Below are 22642 nucleotides of genomic sequence, written 5' to 3' on the forward strand. Positions count from 1 at the left end.
TCAGTAACGAGAGTGGCTCCATTCATGGCGTATTAGACCGAGTGCGTTATTAATGTGGCGGATTGCTGCAGACCTGCCTTTCCTGCGAAGGCCTGGCGCTTTGTGAGTGTGTGCTGCTGTCTGCCTCACTTTTATTGCAATACCTTTCCACGCGTGGGCCGCCGATGCGCGTCAATAGCAAGCTAGCACGACAACGCCAACGGCGCAAACACGAGCTACCGCATAATTCTATCGCAAAAAAAAAAATAGAAAGAATGATCTAAAAGCGTGGCATTACAAAGTCGATGTTTCAATCGCGCAGCATTGAGCGAAATGTTTGCGTCAAATTAAGGTGATGGGTTACTGAACACGAATAGTGATAAATCAGGAAGAATATATGGAATGTTGCGAACAAAAAGGAGAGAGTGACCGAGATTACAAAAGAATGAAGGTTGCCATGCGGCTTTCAAGGAAGTATCACACTACCGTATATACTCGGGCAATGGCCCGCAAGTAATTTTTTTCCGAGATTTGCGGTGAAAATCGGGGGTTCGGTTATATTGCACGTATAAAATACACTTTCTTCTTCCATAAATATTTTCGCTGGCACTTGCCTTTATTTAACTACAGAACTCGTTTGTGCGGGCTCTGGCTATTCCCGTAGCGCGTCACCTGCCGGCTGCAATAAATGGTGACGCCCCACAGATCAGCGACACCAGCGTCTCGAAGACATCCGTTAAATCTTGGAGGCTGTGCTTTTGCTACCTCAAAAAGAAAAAAAAAAAGAAAGAAAGAAGAACCTTGGAATTCTCGCACCACACAGCAGATAACACATACAACCTTCTAAAAAATCGAGGGTGCGGCTTATACATGGGTATTTTTTAATATATTGTTACGAGGCATTGGCGCATGATCGAGCATGACGGTAAAGGACTGCTTTGCTAGGCGAAGAGAAAGAAGACAGGGACATGCCGCGTGAGATGCTGTCAGCCATTCTGTGGTAGCGGCAGCCTGTAAATATTGTCGTATACAATTCCGTCTCTCCCGTGTACTTGTGAATACCCGCGGCAATTTGGTGGAGGTGCAGGGGTACCAGAAGAAGCGCTGTACAACGGAGCTCCGTAACGGTCGTCGAGTCGGGGTCATCATGATGACAGACGAGACCACGACCACGCACCCTTCGCCAGCCAGCACGACGTCTGCACCAGCCCCGAGAACAACGTCACCGACCGCGTTTACGTATCCTAATGACGCAGGGACGTTCTGCGGTATGGATGAAGTTGACGTCGAAGATTGGATTGCAAATTACGAACGCATCAGTGAGATCAATCGTTGGGACCCGACGATGATGCTGGCGAATGTGGTGTTTTATTTCAAGGGAATGGCAAAGGTGTGGTTCAATAACAATGTGGTGGAGATTGGAAGTTGGGACACTGTCAAAGCAAAACTTATTGCCTTCTTTGGGAAGCCCATGGGTCGAAAGGCAGCCGCAACGAAAGAGGTACCCCTCCACGCTGAGACGTCCACTGAACCATACATATTCTACATTCAGGACGTCCTTGCTCTTTGCCGTGAAGTCAACATGGACATGACGGAGTCGTACAAGGTTGGTCACGTGCTGAAGGGAATCGCAGACGATGCGTTCAACCTAATACTGTGCCGAAATTGTGCGACGTCGATACAATTATTGAAGAATTCCAGCATTTTGAGCAGGCCAGAAGTCGGTGTATTGTGAGGTCATTCGCTCGGCTAGCGAACACCGCTCCGACGTCATCATGCGAAGACGGACAGGCCTCTCGTCTGCAGTCGTCGCCGCCATCGGAACTTACAAGAACCGTCCGTCGGGAAATCGAAGCAATTGCTCCTGCTCTCCCCAACAACGGCCACGGCGAGTTTCACGTACCGGCCTTTTCCCAGGTTCACTCCATTGTGCGAGAGGAACTCGGCAACTAGGGTTTCGCCGTCTGCACCGTTGCTCAGTCTCGGACAACTGACTTCCACCCTAGGTCGCCGCCTCTTCGTATTGCCGACACGACGAAACTTAATGGACGTTGACGGCTTAAGGTGGCGGTCCCACTCGAGCGGCACGAGCCCCCCGTTTTCAGCACTTTTGGAGCAAACATGGCGGCTCTTCTACTTAGGAAATAAAGTTCTCGTATATGCCATAAAGAAGTTTAATTCTTCTAGATGCCAACAATATTAAACAAAGAAATTTATTAATGTGATGTAGAAATAAGTGTTCAAAATGTTCAAAACAAGCGTGAGATACATGGTTTTTGTGAACTGTGTCTCAGTTGTGACCATATTTTGAAGAAACAACCGCATTTACTGCATTTCGACTTGCTCTGTAGCTTTAGCACATATTGTCTATTTCCTAGACGCAGCAAAATCATGTTGAATTTTTACTTTTTTGGATAATTTGCTTTTGAAGATTGCCAAATATCTCAATCTTCTGTTGTGAACAGCCCGGCAACTACACGCTCAAGGAAGCTAAATTTTGGATAAATTAAAGTTCAAGGACTTTCCATTTACGACGCAATATTTCATGTATGCACAGCTCGGTCCACTCTTAGAGGGAACACGCGAGCGCATGGCCAGCAGTCCGCGGAGCGCTAACTGCTGGCGAGATTTCCAAACACGGAGCATGCGCATAGACTCATTCGTGCGGTGCGTGCCCTGCGTCGTCTGCTACTTCTCCGCCACAGCGCTAGCAAGAGCTGGCCCATCGGGCTTTCTTTTTTCTTTTTTTTCCTCACTGTGAAGCACTAATACCAGCCTTGTCTCCCGCTTGTTGAATAGCCGGACATTATATGGCTGGATGGGCAAACTTGGTATGCTCGCTGCATCGGGCTTCAATTGTTTTGTCTCTTGTCAAAAGTGGCCAGTTCCTGCGAGCAGTATGTAAAAAACCTACGACTAGCTTATCGGTTAACTGTGACATAAGGTTGCGGGAGTGACAGGCTGCGTTATCACTTTTGCACAATTCCACAGTTACGGGTGGCTCCACAACCATTATTCGGGTAAATTTCCGCAGCTGTGAGGAGCGCTTGGCCCTATTTCCCTTGCAGACGTGTGCGTATTTTTTTATTATATTTTTTTTTTCGTGTGCCTACACACTACCAGCTTTGCATCCTTTTAAAGTCGTGTGACTAGTTCTATATAATACGTAAATTTTTTCCTCCACGTTTACTTTCATTTCTCGTTCTATGCACACCTTACGTCATTGCGCGCACGTGTGGGTGCGACAGAATAATGTTCATAAAACTTCATGTCCAATCGATATCACAAATATCCTAACTATGGAACTTCTGTGGACGTTGCTTCAACGAGCAAGAACCGAGTCGAGCTGGAACTCGCGAGAGACTGCGGCGACAAACAAAACTGCTTGCTGTTTCACGCTTTTTTCTGCTTGCTGATTACCCGATTAGCAGCAGGCAGAGTGGCGGCTAGATAAATCCCACCGCTGGAAAGCGGATGTGCTCTCTAGCGCATCCAAAGAGATTTAGTAAGAACGTGCAAAGAGAAACCGCAAATTCAAATCCAGCGCTTATGCAGCTCCACTACCGTGAAACCTGGGGAAGTGCGAAGCAGTGATGCGCCGGTGCTTCCCTTTATTTCACTTGTGTTTTCCTTGTGTTACCTTGTTTCTCGCTGTGTTTATCTTGTGTTTTGCAACCCATCATCCGTTTTGACACCTGCGCTAAGGCTCAACTGGTGGGAAACCACCACGCACATGGAGCCAAACCACCACGCACCCCTGTACCTTGGCCAGCAACCTTGGCATCAGCCAAGGTTGCTTATGATACTTAAGAAGCGATTTTAACAAATTGCTGTTAATTAATACGCCTAATGCTTGATTATTCTCGTCTTGTAAATTCTTCTGAACCATGTTACTTTATTTTTAACCGGTTTTGGTTATTTCCTCCCTTGTTTTGACCCGCGTTTGAGCACTTGTTTTTGAGCGTGATCACGACAGATCACATGCGACGGACGCCCACGACAGCCCGGGCCCCTAAAGTGCTTCGCACTTAGGTGGGCCGCTATTGCTGCTTTCTGTTTGATCGATAGCGGCGAACGGGGGGCTTTTCTTTTGTCACGACCCGACAGCAGAGTATTGTCGGAAGAATAAAGCACCTCACCTTGGGTGAACGTGTAGCATTGCGCGCAAACAACATGGACAGAAGAGGGACCACGTATTAAACACACGAAGCGCAAACTATCAACAGTTAATTGCGAGAAGAACGCGACCATATTTATGCCTTGCCGCAGGCAGTCCAGCGCATGACACCAAGGGCGGAACCACACCGAGAAAAAAGCGTCAGCACGCGCGTGACGTACTACTCAAATACGCGATTTCCTTAGCTGATAAGGTGATAAGGCCAACCTTATCACCTTATCAACCACAATCTTACCCACAATCTTAACCACAATCTTAACCACAATCTTAAACCACAATCTTAAACCACAATCTTAAACCACAATCTTAAACAACAATCTTAAACCACAATCTTAAACCACAATCTGAAACCACAACTACAATCTTAAAGTTGTGATGGAGTGGGCCTCAATAATGAGGCGTGTCATCTCATTGTTCGACTTTTCAATGAACATGCGCTCTTTGAACATTGGTCTGCAGCCGCATTCATCACAATGAAGCGCCAGCCACCCTCCCGTCTTCTGATGTACGTTGTTCGCATGCTCGCGGAGCCGATCGTTGATGCAACGGCCCGTTTGGCCGACATAAAAACACTTACGTGATAACGGTATCTTATATACTACGCCTACACTGCATTTCACCAATTCGTTTTAGTTTTGGTGATTCTTGCCACATGCTTTCTTTTCTTTCCTCTTCGGGTTAGTATTATTGCAAATTTTGCGAGCTTATTCGGTGCGGAAAACACGACTCGAACGTTAGCTTTTTGGTCGATCTTCTTAATGCTGTAATGCTGTACGAGCATCAATGTATGGGATTACAGGGAACTTTCTTTTTTCTTTCTCCATCTCTTGGGAGGTGGGGCGCTCGGTGGAGCCAGATGCGCTGATATTCCTAAGTAGCTTCTCCGCTACGGACACTAACAGGTGCCTCGGGTAACCTGTTCCTAAACGACGAGAAGTTTTCTGGACCAAACTTCGGCTCGTCATGTGTGGGCAAGATCTTTCCAGGGCGTTTTTAAGGCAGAGATTGGCGATTGCCCTATTTATTAGTTTTGAATGGGCTGATTTGAACGGGCGGATGATTTTTTTTTTCTATTTTTTTTGGTCGTGGTTCATGGCTCCAGCTCACGTGGTTTTCTTTAATAACGAACCTGACACCAAGAAAACGTATGTTGTCTTCACTGGGAAGTTCATGAGTGATTCGCAATGGGTACAGGCATTTCTCAGCAAGAGCTTTTTTAGATTCTCGGCTAAAATTTGTCGGGTCACACTCTAAAAGAAATAAGAAATCGTCTACGAATCGGAACCTTTTAACCACCTTAGTGGTCGAAGTTCAGCGTCTAGTGACTTGTCAAGCTGTGATAAAAACAAATTGCTCAGGTCTGGTGCTACGCAGGAACCTACGCAGATGCCTTTATCCTGTAGGAAGTATCTGTCCTCCCATTTGATGAAGGTGGATTTGAGATAAAACCGGAGAAGTTCCAGAAACTGTCCATTTGAAATACCGGACCCATTCTGAAAAGCAACCCCTCCAAATTCGTCAATAGCGTCCAGTATTTCAAATGGACAGTTTCTGGGACAGTTTCTGAAACCAACAAGCCCAAGTGGAAACCCTATTGGGAGAACAAGCACCAAACCGGGTTTCCTTTTTTCCGAGCAATTTCTTGGGGTTTTGATAACGCAGGGATCTCGGTATCTCCGCACCCAGGTTGTTCACTCTTACTCTCTGACCAGCTCCCGCGCTTCCTTCGCTTTACATGACCGATGGCGACTGCGCGCGCGAGTCTCCCGGGAATGAAATATTTACCTGTACACTGCACCAAGTACTGCACGGAACTTAAGCCTAGGGAGCTGAACCTAAACAAAGCAATCACAACGAAGTTTTTCAAAGAATTCAAACTGAGCTTCTGAAATGATAACAGAAAGTGAAATGCTGGTTTCTACAGATGATGTTCTGCTGCCTCATTGGTCTTGGTTAACACAGCATGGTAACTTCCCCCTTTTTCATCTCGCTTTGTTGTGATATCGTTTACGCCTGGCGGCCATTCACAGGGTCTCTCATGAAGGTGATGTCTTTTGTGGGAACAAACACCGTGTGTGTGTGTGTGCGTGTGTGTGTGCGTGTGTGCGCGTGTGTGTGCGTGTGTGCGCGTGTGTGTGCGTGTGTGTGCGTGTGTGTGCGTGTGTGTGCGTGTGTGCGTGTGTGTGTGCGCGCGTGCGTGCGTGCGTGCGTGTGTGCGTGTGTGTGCGTGTGTGTGTGATCGCAAGTACGTGCACGCAAGTACGTGCACGCAAGTACGTGAACGAGGTCGAGGCACGTGATGCGAGAAATGCTCCAAGACAACGTGAAAACAATACCATTGCGTTTCGTATGACGAGTCGTCATCGGGAAGACGTCGCAATGCTTTCCCGTTAATCCACGTAGCGATACGTAAGTGCTCTACAATCTCTGTACTCCGGCGATAAAACGTTACAGCCTGAGCAATTCCTGAAGACAGTGCCCTGGGGCGGTAACTAGGGCTGTGGAATGTCCCATAGTGCCTCCAAGTGTTCGAGCTCTAGGTGGAGGGAAAAAATTGTTGCTACGTGCGACGTCATGCATGCGCTAAACAGTGCGCTTCAAAAACTACAAGAACGCTCCGGAATAAGGGCGTTGTGCCCCTAGCGACAAATGAACTTTTTAGCATCATCATCAAACACTACAAATCTCACTCAAAAAGTTTGTTGTTGTCACTGTCGTCGTCGTCGTTGTCGTTGATTCAAAACATGGCTCACATAACTTAGGAACACACGAAAACGTCGTCCTTCTGGTCACCTCTGTGACAATATAGATTTGCCTTGACGTTTGCTACTCCAAGCCGTTCGGTCCAGCACGTGATGCACCACTTTGTGGTCAGAGCGCAGCTTCTCAGCAGCATCGCTAGCTGTGCTCACGCCAGCAGCGTAGGCTGCAGAACGCTGCCCAGATGCTACGGAAGATCCGACTGAGCACAGCGTGACCGTGCGTCGGCGTGGCTTTGTCACTTTTGGAACCAAACGCACTGCGCGTCTCTCGAGGCCTACCATTTGCTATGAGGGTGAGCTACGCACATGGGTCGTCGATACCTGGACAGCACGGCGATGGCGGCGCCAACGCGCCTCGGGTGGCCATATGATTGCTATCGCAATAAAAGTGAAGTCTTGTTCACTTCACGGGTTTCCGAGCCATGAGTTGCTGTAACTACACTTTAACAAGACTGGCTCAAAGAGTGGATAGTCTGGCAAGTAAATGTGATAAATTGCGCATTTAGTATTTTCCTTGGTTGTTGTTATAGACATTGCTTAAAAACACGCGTGCCTGAGACAAATACTTCCGCAAATATTCCTAATTGTTTCGAAACGTGGTTATGTACACAAAATATTCAATCGAGAGCTTCAGATGTCACCAGAGTGATATTGTAGGTTCCTTAATGTGGCGCGCACGAACGATGGCTTGGTGAGCTTTGGCTCCATTTGCAGTGCCACGAGAGTCACCTGCATAACGTGTTAGGACCAAGTGTGTTATTAATGGGGCGGTTGCGGCAGGCCTGCCTTTCTTGTGAAGGCCTGGCGCATTGTGAGCGTGTGCTGCTGTCTGCCTCGCTTTTATTGAGATACCTTTCCACGCGTGGACCGCCCGTACGCGTCGATATCATGCCCGCACGACAACGCCGACGGCGCAAACACGAGCTACCGTATAATTTCTATCGCAAAAGAAACAAAGGATGAACGAAAAGCGTTTCATTACAGAGTCATTCTTTTAATCGAGCGGCATTGAGGGAAATTTTTGCGCCAAATTAAGGCGATAGGTTACTGAAGACGAATATTTTTTTTTTTTTCATTTTTATTTACCCTGAAGGCCCATCGGGCATTACATATAGGGGGGGGGGGGGGGGCACGATAGCGATAAATCAGGTGGAATAATATGGAATGCTGCGAATAAAAAGGAGACAGTCACCGTAATGACAAAAGAATGAAGGTGCCATACGATTTTGAAGGACGTATAACACTACCGTATGTACTCGTGCAATGGCCGCAGGTAGTTTTTTTTTTCTTTTTCGGAGATTTGTGGTCAAAATTGGAGGTGCGGTCATTACACGTAGAAAAGACAAACTTTTGTGTGCATATTTACGGTGGTACTTGCCTTTATTGAACTACAGAACTCGATTGTACTGGCTCTGGCTATTGTCAGCTATTCCCGTATCGCGTCACGTGCCGGCTGGAATAAATGCTGACGCCCCAGAGATTAGCGACGGCAGCGTCTCGAGGGCAGACATTAAATCTCGCAGGCCATGGTTGTGCTACGTCAAAAAAAAAAAAAATCTTCGAAATTCTCGCACCACACAACAGATAACACTCCAGGGTGCGGCTTATACGCGGGTAATTTTTTAAATATATATATATATATATATATATATATATATATATATATATATATATATATATATATTTGGGGGGGGGTCTTTTTCACAAGGTACTGGGTGTGGCTCTTACACGGGTGTTACCGTTACACGAATATATACGGTAACTACATGCCAGTTGCCCTAATTAAAAGGTTGAACCTCTTGATGAAGTCGATGGAAGACATCCTGGCCGAGTTTGGGGTAAGAATGGAGAGTATGAGCAGTATACAATTTATCGTGAGCCGCGCTGGGAGCGGCGACGTTTGACCGACCTCAACTATAGAGGCCTATTTAACGCCTTCCAACTTGTTCTCATCATCATTGCCGTCGTCATTATTGTCATCGTCACCATCATCATCTAAATCCTAAGCTTCTTCATAATTACCATAATTATGATCGTCGTCACATATCCACTTGCTCCTGTTGTACATACGTATTGACACATACCCAGCTACATATATCTAGTGGCACTTACCCAGTGACACATACCAAAGTTGGCGTCAAAGAGGTTCACTGAAGAGTGGCACATAGCCATGGAGTGACGCATACGCAAGGCCCAACACGCATTATGTCCAGAAACCCCGTGGCACATTATACTCAGTTGCCCATACACGCAGCGGCCGCAGTGGCGCTGATGTCCTGACTGCGCTATCGCACCATCTGCACTGATAATGCAATAGTGCAGTATCTGCACTATCACCGGGATCCGGACAGCGCCGACTGCACAATCGCCGGGATCGTCCTACGAAAGAGGCCAGAAACAGACGTCAGGGACGTCATACACCTGATATGGAAAAAAGGCGGTAACTCGCCACTGAAGCCATTCTCTTCAAACATAAGAAAACATGACCTACCTCCCACGTACTACGTGTGCGCCAGATTTGGTCGTTAAGTTACACGTTCAGTGGAGGTGTCGGCAACAGTATTACACCTACACCTCTTTGAGTAGACGGGTTGCTGGGCAGGTCGAGCAAGGTGCACGGCCCCCTCAGATTACCTCCCTCATGTTCCTCTATACGCCACACCACCGGCCGCAGAGAGAGATAAGTTTAGATCAAGAGACGCAAGAGGCTTGCGTAGTCTGCAATAGAGCACTGCACGGGCTCGGGCTTACCCGAAAGCCCAAGCCCGGCCCGGCCCGTGGGCCTGGCCTACCCGTTCTACCTAAGCGTTCTACCTAAACTGTTCTACCCGGCCCGGCCCAGCCCGTGGGCCGGACCGCGGGCCGGGTAGAACAGTTTTTTCACGGGCTTGGCCACGGTGTGTGCTTTTTGACCCGGGCCCGGGCCGGGCTCGGGTTTTTTGACGCGGGCCCGGGCCGGGCTCGGGCTTTCTGGTGGTGTGCATGTAACATGCAGCGAGTTATTCTCTGGCTTCTCAACTCTGAAAAACATTATTTTTCGGTCTCGGGCCGGGTTCGGGCCGGTTTCGAGTCGGGCTCGGGCCGGGCTCGGGCCTAAGGTAAAGGGGTGGCGGGCCGGGCCGGGCGGGTAACGTAGATTATTTCCGGGCACGGGCTGGGCCCGGGTCTCGCCATAAAAGTTTTGATCGGGCTCGGGCGGGCAGCCTAACGTAAAAACGGGCCCGGGCCGGGCCCGGGCTGAAAAAATCGGCTCGTGCAGTGCTCTAGTCTGCAAGCCATAGCCTGCATGGTTGGGTTGTGCTGAGACTCAAGCGCGTTGCGCATGCAAGCGGAACGCAAGCCCCTTGCATCTTAACTAAACGTAGTCGAAAATTATCTTACCTAAACTTTATCTAAATCTCCATAACAGCGTCGTGCCCCTCTTTTCGCCTTTGTACAAGAAAAAGCGACTTAGTTTCCGTTCCCCGTGTCTTTACAGGTTGCGTGCTTAAATATACAAACTCGTCACGAACTTCGCCGCGTCAGTGTTTATTTAACGCACTCAGCTGTTACACAAGTTTATTAAGGATCCATGTGTTTCTCAGTGACATTATAAATTTATAATACTGTGCAGATTTCACACCTTCCATGAACGCACATGCGCCTTATTTTTGTTTCAACATTCATATTTAAACTTATGAAACATCGTTCTGGTGTGCAAATACACACGGCCGAGAAGAGAAAGACAACAAGAACGCCGGATCTTGTTGTGTTTTTCTTCTTGTCTATGTGTATTTGTGCGCTGGCGAAAACCATGTTTGATAATGCTAACAACAACCAACTAGCCCAGCTATCCACGCTTAGCATATTTAACCCTTTATAAGACATGAGGTCACACGCAAAAAAAAAATTGTTTTTTATCCAAATACACTTTATTGAGGCTAAGAGAAGGTACAATGGTTTTAGCACAAAACCATTGTGCTCCGTACAATGGTTTTAGCACAAAAGGTGGGACAACGTGTGTCCCGCTGCACACGACAAGGAATAAAGGGAGGTGGGAGAGCATGTGTCCCAACGCTCACGAGGGGGTAGCACAAAAAAAAAAGTTGCGTGGGGATTTTACGCTCACTTTGATGAATGAAAGGGAGAAAAGCACTGCATACATAATGGCACGTCACAAGCTGTGCATATGAGCTTGGTGCGCACTTCGGCGCGCTTGGTTGAGCACCAGCGGCATCTCCTTCTTGTGTCAGATGATTTCTGGAAGTGGTTGTTTCCTTGAAAACGGTCTTCGTGTGGAACTCCAGTTAGTAGAGAACCACTGTGGCGCCCATTCTTTCTGAGGTAGTCTGCCTGGGATCTTCCAATGCAGAAGGACTGCCGTGCGATTAGTTGTCGCCCAAGAATGAGCTTGAATTGCAGCAAGCCTGTGCTGCCAGCATCGTGAAGACCTGCGTGCTGAATAAAGGCATTTACGATGGCAGCATCAACAATGAAATAAAAAATTCTGTGCCATCCTTTTTTTTTGACCGCCTATCTACTACGTAGGCATTTCTTTTTTGATCAAAACGGTCAACTCCACCCATCCACCGATTATAGTCTTTCACAGCCTTGGGGCATGTGACCTGGATTTTCTTGCCTAAAGGCAGCTTCCTTTCCACCGTAGCTTCTTCTTGGGGATCGTGATAATTGGACATCACATGGACGTTCTTGGAGTCCCGCCACTGGTACACAGAAACTGGCCCTTTGGATCTGTATAGGAATGATCCACGCTTGAATTTATTGTCAACCTTCACTTCTTGGGGCAGATCTTTCTTGTTGGATCTGAACGTTCCACAAGCAAATACGCCTCGCTCTCGGAGGCGCAGGAGAAGCTTCGTTGATGAAAAAAAAATTATTGAAAAAAACTTGTGAACCTACGTCCACCACGTCTTCTGTCAGAGAAAGCACTACGTGCTCACCGAGTCCCATGTGAGTTGGTCTACGCTCTGTGCGGCCTTGATAGAGGTCAAATTTACAGAGGTAACCAGTCTGGCTGTCAGCGATACTCCACACTTTATATCCGCGCTTGATTTTTGGTTTTAGCGGCATATATTTCTTCATTGCCGATCTACCCTTGAACAGAATCATGGACTCGTCCACAGCGACGTAGGAGGAAGGCTTGTACTCTTTTTGAAAATTGATGTTCAGCATTTCCATTAGAGGCCTCACCCTGTAGCACCTATCAAAATTTGGTGAGGTCTTATCGGGTATCTTTGAATTGTCGTTTAGATGCAGGCAACGAGTGATCTGTTGAAAACGTCTAAACAACATTACATTGGATATTTCTTGAACATTGAAAAACTTGTCTGAACTCCTAATACAGATACACTTGAGGCAATTAAGTTATGAATGCTCATTAGAATGAGCATCCCTATGTAAGCCTTGAGCTCGCTCACTGTCAGCGTGCGCCAGTTTGGCATCATTCTTTGAAGAGCATAGAGGTTTGTTTCCTCAACAATCATCTTCCACACCTCTTCATCGAAGTACAGATAAAACGCGTCGCATGCGCTGCAGCCTACATTTAGTTTTTGCGAGTATGTGGGTGGATGTTCTGCGATGCTCACTGGAATGTCGAAAGGCTGCCCGGCTATCCATCCTGCTGATAGGGAATCGTCTTCTTCCTCTTCATGGTCACAGTCATGTTCAATGGGCTTAGCGCGCGCTTTCTTAGGTTTCTTTTTTCGTGTGTATGCCTTCTTGGTTCTTTTCTTGGGCGGTGGCTCGATGTTTTCGTCGTTTTCCGATGACTCTATCGGAGCCAAAGCCAAGGTTGATGGTACGGCAAACTCGTCACCCGAATCACTTGACACATCACTTTCCGAACCGTCATGTAGGCTAAAGAACACCTCTAATGCCTCTTCAGCGGTGAGACTTCGTTCCCCTACAAGGACGAAGGAATACATAATGAATGAATACGTTTCATTGGAACACGAACGACACACGACGCCATGCTTCTAAAGACTAAGCCTAATGAAGTTGCATATGCCTGCAGATTTTCGAACACAAAATTGTTTACAATACGGTACGAACTATAAAATTTTTCTCATATGAGCCTGACGTATTTAGAAGCACGGAGAACACAATGGGCGTCTTACCTGGCATTTTGAAGAAGGATGTTGCTCTTTGAAAATCGTGCCTGCACAGCTCCGTCCTTCGAAAAAAAGCCACAAACTAAACCACGCACAGAATGCTTGCGCCACCCAGTAGAAAAAAAAAGAAAGCATAAAATTGTTGAGCACACTTCTCCTAGATGGCGCCAGTGGTTTCAAGCAAACATAGCTCTCTCGCAGTTCTCACAATCGTCATTTTGCTACTGCCTTGCAGGTGGGACAGGGGTTGTCTCGATGTCGCAAAAAGGGTAAAAAAACATCCATTCTGTCATAGGCCTGTCATTTCGATAGAACCCAGACACTCATATTACCTAGCCTCGCCTGTAGACGCTACAAATCGGATGTTCGTTTTCTCCGAAAATCGGTACTTGGAAAATCTGATGCGCAGACCTGCTTGTAATGTGAGCTTTTACTTTTCGCAGAAAAGCAGCACAAGAAAACAGCGCGTCTTATACCATTCCGATTAACGTAACCTTGTATGTAGAATACAGGCGACATTCAGATTGCCTGGATATTTTCAAACCTAACTTTAATATTTTCCTGAAAGGAGTTGCTGACGTGTTCCAACAATTGAACAAAAAAAATTTCGCAGTTTCGCCCGAAAGGCGAAGCATTAATTGCGATAGCAAATTAGCCGAGAGCTATTCGGAGTAGGGATAGTAGTTTTATCGGCTGCATAAACTTGGACACATTCGCTTTCTAACTGAATTGACAAGCGTGGCGTCATCGCACACAAGCAAACATGAATAGATCTCACTGAATGACCGCAGACAACGACTGTCAAAACGCTGGCAGCAAGCGCAGCCGACGCAGCATGCGAAGAATCGTGCGGTCTATCGCTTCAACGAAAACTGAGCGGCGAATGCACAGCGCATACGAAGGTCAGAGCCGTGTGGAGATATGAGACGGTGCGGGCGATTGCCACCACAGCCAGTGCAACCGTACTTGTTGGCAGAGTAGTAGTTGCTCCCCCCTCCCCTCCCTCCCGCGCTGCCTTCCCGCTTTTTTGCTGTCGCGTGGGAGATTGCGTTGCCAGTTCCCCTTGCGCACGGTTGTAAGATACGCATTTGGTGCCGTAGCACAGCGTCACCCCGCCTCCCTCCCCCCATACCCCCAAGGCTTTTCGCGCGACGGTCGCGTTTGCTTTCCGCCGTGCGTTCGCTCTCCGTGATATCGCGCGTCCCCCGCGCGCTTTCACTCGCGCATACGGCGCGCGGCGACGATTTTATCGCCCTTGGAATCTATACGGAACCTCACGGCGACGGCGACGCCAACGGCAGAAATCCGGTTGAAGTGTCCATGTAATTGCTATCGCAATAAAACTCTCATATATTGCGTGTTCCGTCATTCTGTAATTCTCTTCTGTTTCTCCACTTTTGCTTGGTATGCTCTTCATGTTCACATTTTAACGGGAGAGAGTTAAGGGCCCCGTATCGCGGAATATCAGGCGTCGGTACCGGCGTCGCAGTGGATGCCGGCGTCCGTGGCGGAGAAAACCATCCCCAACCACCCCGACCGGCGCAGGCGCTCCACGTGTTGCAAGGTTTTGGTGGAGAAAAATTGAATTTCTCCCAGTGAAATCCACCAGAAAAACTGTAATGTACGACTTAACTCCAACCTACAGACATGGTGGCTTCGGACTGTAATTTGAATGTACGAGAAAACATAATTCTGTTACGACAAAACAGAAACAAAAACCCCTTTTCCAGCATTTCTGCCATACCAACATCGCCAGGTAGGGTACTTGTGAAAATCATATTCAGATGGCGCTCGCATCCACGGCAGGTCACATTGGGACTTCGCCTGCCTAATGTGTTTTGGACACGCGCGCGCGCCGGTGCAATAGCAAACAAATAATAAAGTAATAAATAAAGAAGCTGGGGCCTTCACATTTTAATATAAGACGACTTATATTGCCCCTGGAAAAACGCCTTCCCAGCAATGCATTTCTGTTTAAAAGTGAAACTGGCTTTAATGGGATCGGTGTAAGCTTGGTGTTTGCAAGCTGGCTTTCCCACGTTCTATCTTGCGGTGAAGCCAACTGAAACAAGAATGCGATGCCAACAGGTCCCGATAACACTATATCGCGTACAACCCTTAAATGCGAAGCTTAAGCATCCTCCAATTTTTATGCGCTCTTATAATCTGTATCGCAAAATTAATAAATTGCACCTGTTTTTCTTGAGCATTGTTTTGTCGAGTGCGCCAGCACCAAGATCTCCGAGGATGTTCCTGGGCACATTAATTTGCTTAATTGATTGATTGATGTCCTGCATCGTTCCGCAGGTTGTACACAACTATCTGTCTTCCTCATCTCGGAATATGCATTGGTAGTCTAGAATAGCATTTCTAGATAGAACAGTGACGTTATAGATTTGGTCCAGAAAAAGATTCCAAGCATTTATTTTGTGTAATGACCTTGTAATCACTGCTGTGCTAACACGGCCACAGGTCCATGCTCTAGCAGTATTGGATTATTGTCATTGCCCTTACTTCGCAGCCGACTTTATCGCTCGGGCCGTTGGTTTCTTTTCAAACTTCTTCACGGTATCGTCACGTGCCCAGAACGCTTCAGTTGTATCATGCTTCATATTCCGCGCAAGATCCCCAGAGAACACACCCCTTTTCATGTTCCTACCTGTGAATATCAACACTCAACCGTTATGAATTTGTGACGCCAGACTGCGTGACAAATCCTGAATCATTTCTTGTCCTTTCGCCGATGTGAGCGACGTGTTTTGCCGCAGGACGTCTCGGCTGCGATTGAGTCGTTCTCAGCTAGAATAGGTATACTCAGTACTGAAAGTATGCCAGGATCAATAAGCGGGTATATTAGGGAGATTAAAGCCAGCGTGGCGGCTTATTGGTTATACGTTTTTCAAATGAATTCTTTTTTTCTGCAAAACGGAAAAAGTTATACAATAAATAATCTTTGGGATATGATTATGCTCGTCTCATTATACAGGTCTATATGCATTAGAGGTCAAAGGCAAACTATTTAGAAGCGAGCAAAAAACATGCAAGTTCACTGGGGCGCGAATCTACGCGGGTATTTCTGGAAGTATGTATGTTTTATTTAGTGCGGGCAACACGTTGTCTCGTATGAGAGAAACCAGAGAACATCGATCATGTTTTTCTGCATGGCTAAGAGGCAGTATACTTTTGGCACATGTTACTAACACTCAAGAAACATGCTGCCGTTAGACTGACAAAGAAACCCGTATCTAGCCGCAGAAAGCGAAGACGGTGTTCAATTCGATCAAATCACGTTAACAGGCCTCCAGTGTTTAGTTCGTGCCCGCATGGCAGGTTTTCACTATGACCAAGCGTCTAGCGCACCTGCTTTCTTGCGTGGGTACCACCAAGCTTGTAGAAGTGATAGAGGCGCAGGATTGTATTGCTGACTGGCTGACCCTGAAGAAACGCCTAACAGCTGTCGAAAATATTTGAAAGTGACAAAGTGAGCCAATGCGCTGCTCACTACGCGTCTTCTATGACTTTAATGTGTCTGTCGATGGCAAGTGTGATGGCGTTTGATGGGACGAGAAAATCCGGCAATAACGAACGAAAAGTGTGTAGGCATGTAATGGGTACAGTTTGAGGCAGCTGCTCGCCACTACCCCCCCCCCCCCCCCCCCCCCTCTGGGTGGACACCGATTAAAATGGCAGCATCAGATAAGTAATTTTGTTTATTCTGTTGACGCAGTCCCATGCGAGGCAAGACAGAGGCGTATCTACCTGCAGCACAGTGTATGGTACGAAGTACAGAATGCTTTGCATTAACAGAAAAGTTGATATCACACTAGAAGGAGATCGTATGTCAACTAAATACCTACGGTTTTTCGCATAGCTTTCATCTCAGAAGCCTTGTTCTCTTGAGCTCACCGTGTCCAGTCTTGCGGTAACCAATCACGCTTCCGTTTGAATGAAGCAGGCCTGTGGTTCTTGGGTGAATGCGACCAGAAAATTGGTCTTGCACTCCGTCTGCCGGCTCCGATACCCGCGAATCTGTAATGAAAAAGAGCAGCCTTGTCGTATTGTTGCAATGCTCAAAAGCAAAGGAGAGCGTGAAGACGAGCACCAGGGGTACTGTAGATGCGAATAGCGGCAAAACAAGAGTGACGCGGCTTCTGGTTATTATACGCGTATATATAAGGAGATGAAAAGACACAACCACACACAAAAAAAGGAGGAAAGAAGGGCTCATTCGAAACAGTCGAACTAAAGGTCATGGCGGAGCATGGTGCCGAAAGGTATCAGAACCCTAATATCAACGTGTGCTGTTATGTGAAAGCCGTGTGATCTTACTTTTGAAAATTTATTAAATAATGGGGTTTTACGTGCCAAAACCACGAACTGATTACGAGGTACAGCGGTGAGCACTGTTAGGGTGAACACGCGAGCGCGTGGCCGACGGCACTGTCAGCGCCCCGTTACGGTCATCACTGGAAACATTGCGCATGCGCATCACGCCTTCCGCGAAATAATTGTTCCACCGCCCGCATGACGTCATGAATGCACTTGTTCGTCGTCTGCTAGCCGCATTTTTGTTTTCTAAGCCCATGCATCCTGCATTTTAAGATTTCTTTAAACATCTGTGCTTGAACAGAACAAGACAAAAAAACTTGTATATCTATGGGGGCGTGTCTATTCGTTCCCTTCAAAGTTGTTGTGCATGCAACGCCGTATATAAAACAACCAAACATCTTTCGCAGCCGTTCATTCTGTCGCCAGATCGTATTATGGCTAGGGTTCCCGATGATGAACGGCGCTCAATTGTCGATCTTTCCCTGAAAGGTTATTCCCAGCGGTATATTGGCGCTTTAGTTAATAGGCCCCTGAAGACTGTGAACAGGATAATTCAAGCCTACAAGTATGAAGGTCGCATTCAGGATGCACCCCGCGCGCCCCGCCCTAAAGCTACCACAGACGATGAAGACGCCCTCATAGTTGCAGCTGCTGTTCGTAACCATTTCTTGCCAGCCCCAGCAATACGCGAGGACTTGGATTTGGACGTTTCGGACACCACTGTTCGACGTCGCCTGCGTACTGCGGGCCTTCGCAGTCGCGTCGCAGCGCAGAAGCCACTACTAACGGCGGCAAACAAGGACGCACGACGGCAGTTCGCTGAGCTGCACGAAGCATGGACATCAGAAGAGTGGGGTCGCGTCATCTTTTCGGATGAGTCGACGTTTTCGACGCGACAAGACCAAAGATTGCGTGTTTGGAGACTACCAGGCACACGGTGAGGCAAACTTCCTGCTTTGAAAAGCAATTGTTTTAGTTAACGTCACAATGCCACGCAGGAACGAGCCGGACAACGTGCAAGGTGTTTCTGCCAGTGGGAGATCGAGTGTGAACGTGTGGGGTGCTGTTTCAAGATATGGTTTAGGGCCCCTGCAACGTATACGTGGACACTTATCGTCGGAACAATACTGCAACATTTTGAACAATGTGCTGTTGCCATATGCGAGCAGTTTATTCCCAGACGGTGATTACCTGTTCCAACAGGACCGGTCACCGATACACACGGCGCGGGCTGTCAAGGAGTTCCAGGCGGAGCAGCACATGCAGCTACTAGAATGGCCTCCGAAAGGAGCGGACCTGAATGTGATAGAAAACGTGTGGGGCCGTCTGAAAGCTTCTATGGCAAGGAAGCCCCTTTATTCCGCGACTTCGGACCAGTTGTGGGCGCAAGTCAGCAACGAATGGGAAAGGCTGAAAGCCGATCGGGAATATGTTCTATCACTTTACGACTCGTTACCGTCCAGAATAGCTGCAGTCGTTGCTGTAAGTGGTCACATGACTCGCTATTAGATTTGCTCATGTTTTTATATTTGTTCTCATAGTCTTGTTTAACTTGAATTGCAAAAGTGCAATTTTCTTGAATAAAAAGTTTAATAATTATCCCTCTTACACTCACTTTTTTCCTTCACGCGCCAATCTTCAATCCAGATGGACCTTGAAATGCAGAAGGTATCAGCTCAGCGAACAAAAAATGCGGCTAGCAGACGACGAACAAGCCGTAGTGGGGGACCCTGGAGTAATTTCGACTACCTGGGGTTCTTTAACATGCACCTAAACACACGGGTGTTTTCGCATTTCTCCCCACATCGAAATGCGGCCGCCGTGGATTTTACTTTTGCTAAGCAGCAGCAATACGTACGGCGTGTTGCGGGTCGCAGGCAGCGTCAGCTCTTCGCACTCGTGTCGAAAGCTACCAGAGATGGCAAGAGTCCACAATTAAATCTGTACGTGTGCGTGAACCATTATCACTCAGCTGCACTTTCTTACTTCTTGATGTCAGTTGACGTAAAGCATAGCTGCGTCGCAGGGTCGCAACGGCATCGCGCGCACCATAACTTCAGCGAGCGAACAGTCCTGCTGTCCCAAGAAACATCCGATCACGTGTCGTATCAATCTACTACGCCGGAAGAAAACGCGTGTTTTTAAAGTCGTTTCGGTGCATATACGGAAAGTCTTTTAAGCTTTTGGGTAAAAGAAAGGCACATATGCCTTGACAGAAATGCTCATAAATTTTAGTATAACTTGCGGCAAACATGACCTGTAATATTGTGATTACATACAGTGCCGTCTACTGCTGTGTAGAGCGCGCGAACGGCCGGTGATGATGGTGATTATTTATTGCACCCCTTTGAAACAGGGGGGTGACAAATAGTCACCTAGCCTGGTTGATATAATCAGCTATGCTATACATGTTTTTTGTCTAGCATTTTTGTACACATTTCATTCACCTTATTTTATTGCGATAGCAATTATATGGACACTCAAAAGCAGATTTCTGCCGTCGGCGTCGCCGTCGCCGTCGCCGTGAGGTTCCGTATGACGTCATTTGGAGAAGAAATCATCGCCGCGCGCCGAACGCTGTATGTGCGAGTGAAAGGGCGCGAGGGGCGCGTCTTTCACGGGGAGTGAACGCACGGCGGAGAACAAACGCGCGTTCTGCGCCGTGCTCGCTTAAGGGCTGCAGAAGTAGGCGTCTCTGTTCTCCTTCACAATCACCATGTATGTAGAGCAAATGCGCCTTCTTCCGACGAGCGAGAGGCCGTGGGGGAGGGGGAGGGAAGGGAGGCGACGTTTAGCTGCGGCACGCAGTGCCTATTTATATCAGAGGCTCCGGCAACAGTCACCAACGCCGAACGCATTTTGAGCGAACGCGGGCAAAACGCCGATGGCGTCCAGTTCTGCGTGTTGCCGATGCTGCTGCATGTCCAAGTTTATACAGCTGATAAAGCTAATATCATTACTCCGTATAGCTCTCTACAAGTTTGCTATCGCAACTGATGCTTCGCCTTTCAGGTGAAACTGCGACAACTTTTTTTGTTTCCTCAATATCTACCTTGTACTGCTACCTATGACTGTAAGAGATCACATCTGGTCGCATCAATCTCTTCCCTGCTTTTACAGCGAAGCTGTTAAGGGTTCACTCTTCTATGGTCGCGTCCGTATGTAGAAAAAAAACTCTCATTGGCCGTATGCTGTTAGTGCGAGTGAAAGCGCGCGGGAATGCGCGCTTTTACGGAGAGCGAACGCACGGTGGAGAGCAAACGCGACTTCCGTCGTGCGATAGGCTTTGGGGGTATAAGGGGAGGGGGGGGGGGGCGACGCTGTGCAGCGGCACCACATGTGTATCTTGCAACCGGGCGCAAGGGGAAATGGCGATGCAATCTCCCACACGAAAGGAGGACAGCGCGAAGGCAGCGCAGGAGGGAGATGTTGCGGCTTCTGCTCTGCGACCAACTTGTACATTGCGCGGCGCCGGGCGGTCGCGCGCACCGTATCTTGAAAGCGATCTGCAACACGGCTCCTACCTTTGTATGCGCTGTGCTTTCGCCGCTCACTTTCTGTTGAAGCGATAGAACGCACGAACCTTCGCTCGCTGCGGTGGCCGCGCTGCCTCACGCCAGCGTGTTGACACTGGTTGTCTGCGGTCATCGAGTGTGATCTATTCATGTTTGCTTGTGCGCACTGACACTGCCCTTGTTAATTCAGTTAGTAAGCGAATGTGTCAAGCTTACGCAGCCGATAAATCTACTATCCCTACTCCGTATAGCTGTCTACTAATTTGCTATCGCAATTGATGCTTCGCCTTTCGGGCGAAATTGCGACATTTTTTTTTATATATTCTGCCGCCTTTGTTCTTCTTTAAGGAAAAACATTTTAGAATCAAGGTTTACAAAGCCTGGTTTAAGCTTTTCAATTCTAAATATCCCCAGTCTAGGAGCCTCCTCTTTTGGAAAGTGGCACAGGGAAATTTTCTCAGCCATGTAGGAATTAAGAGTTGATTCAAAGAAATTTTCTTGAATTCTTCAAATTTACCACTTTAGTTTACCAATTTTACCAATTTTAGTATTAAAAAAGATTGCCTAATTCCATCCAAATCTTGGCCAATCGCCCGCAGTGGCTGTGCACCATCAGATAAGGCTTACCATACCATACCATTCTGGTGGACGGCTGGTTGTCTGTCTGCTTCTATACTATTTGCTCCGAGCGCGGGCCACGCACAGACGCCGTCGATACCTGGACCGCACAGTGGCGGCAGCTACCGCCATATGAGTGAATGCTTGTTCACTTCACAGACGTCTGAGCCACGAGTAGCTCCATCAGCACTGTAACAAAGAGTAGCTCAAAGAGCGCTTATTCAGACAGCTAATTGTGACAACTTGCATATTTAGTATTTTCCTTCGCTGTTGTTACAGACATTACTTAAAAAGACACGTGCCTGAAACAAATATTTCCATTAAATATTCCCAAATCTTTCGAAATGTGGTTAGGTTCATAAAATATTCCATGGAGAACTTCAGACATCGCCAGAGTGATATAGCAGGTTACTTATTGTGGCTTACACGAACGATCGCTAGGTAAGCTCTGGCTCCATTCGGAATTCCGAAAGAACCTCTGCCGGCGTCGGCGTATTAGAACCATGTGTGTTATCAATGTTGCGGTTGCTGCAGGCTTGCCGGCCTTGCGAAGGCTTAGCGCTTTGGGAGTATGTGCAGCTGTGTACCTCGTTTTTATGTGATGTGTGTCCACGCGTGGACCGCCCATCTTCGCCGATATCATGACAGCACGACAGCGCCGACGGTGCAAGCCCGAGTGACCGTACAATTGCTATCGCAAAAAAAAAGAAGAAAGAAAAGCCTGGCATTACTTTACGTAGCACTGAGCGAAATTTTCGCACTAAATTAGGGCGCTGGGTTTCTGAACATGGCTAGCGATATATCAGAAATAACAATAAGCAACCACACCGAACGAGTTCAGCAAACAATCTGAACTGAGCATCTGAATTGCTAACAGAAAGTGAGACGCTGTTTTCTACAGGTGATGCTCTGTTGCCTCGTTGGTCTTGGTTTTAGAAACAGCTTGGTATCTTGCTTTTTTTTCGTTTTGTTGTGATATCGTTTACGCCTGACAGGAATTGCGACAGTAGAAGACATCATATCTGCTGAAGGTGATGTCTATTGCAGGAACGAACATTGAAGAAAATTAAACACATCCCATGCCGTGCAAGAACTAATGCGCAGCATTTTGCTGATAGCTGGCCTCTAGCATCGTTTGGGGTTCGCCCAGTG

Source organism: Dermacentor silvarum, chromosome 10 (assembly GCF_013339745.2).
Source record: "Dermacentor silvarum isolate Dsil-2018 chromosome 10, BIME_Dsil_1.4, whole genome shotgun sequence".
NCBI classification, from domain to species: domain Eukaryota; kingdom Metazoa; phylum Arthropoda; class Arachnida; order Ixodida; family Ixodidae; genus Dermacentor; species Dermacentor silvarum.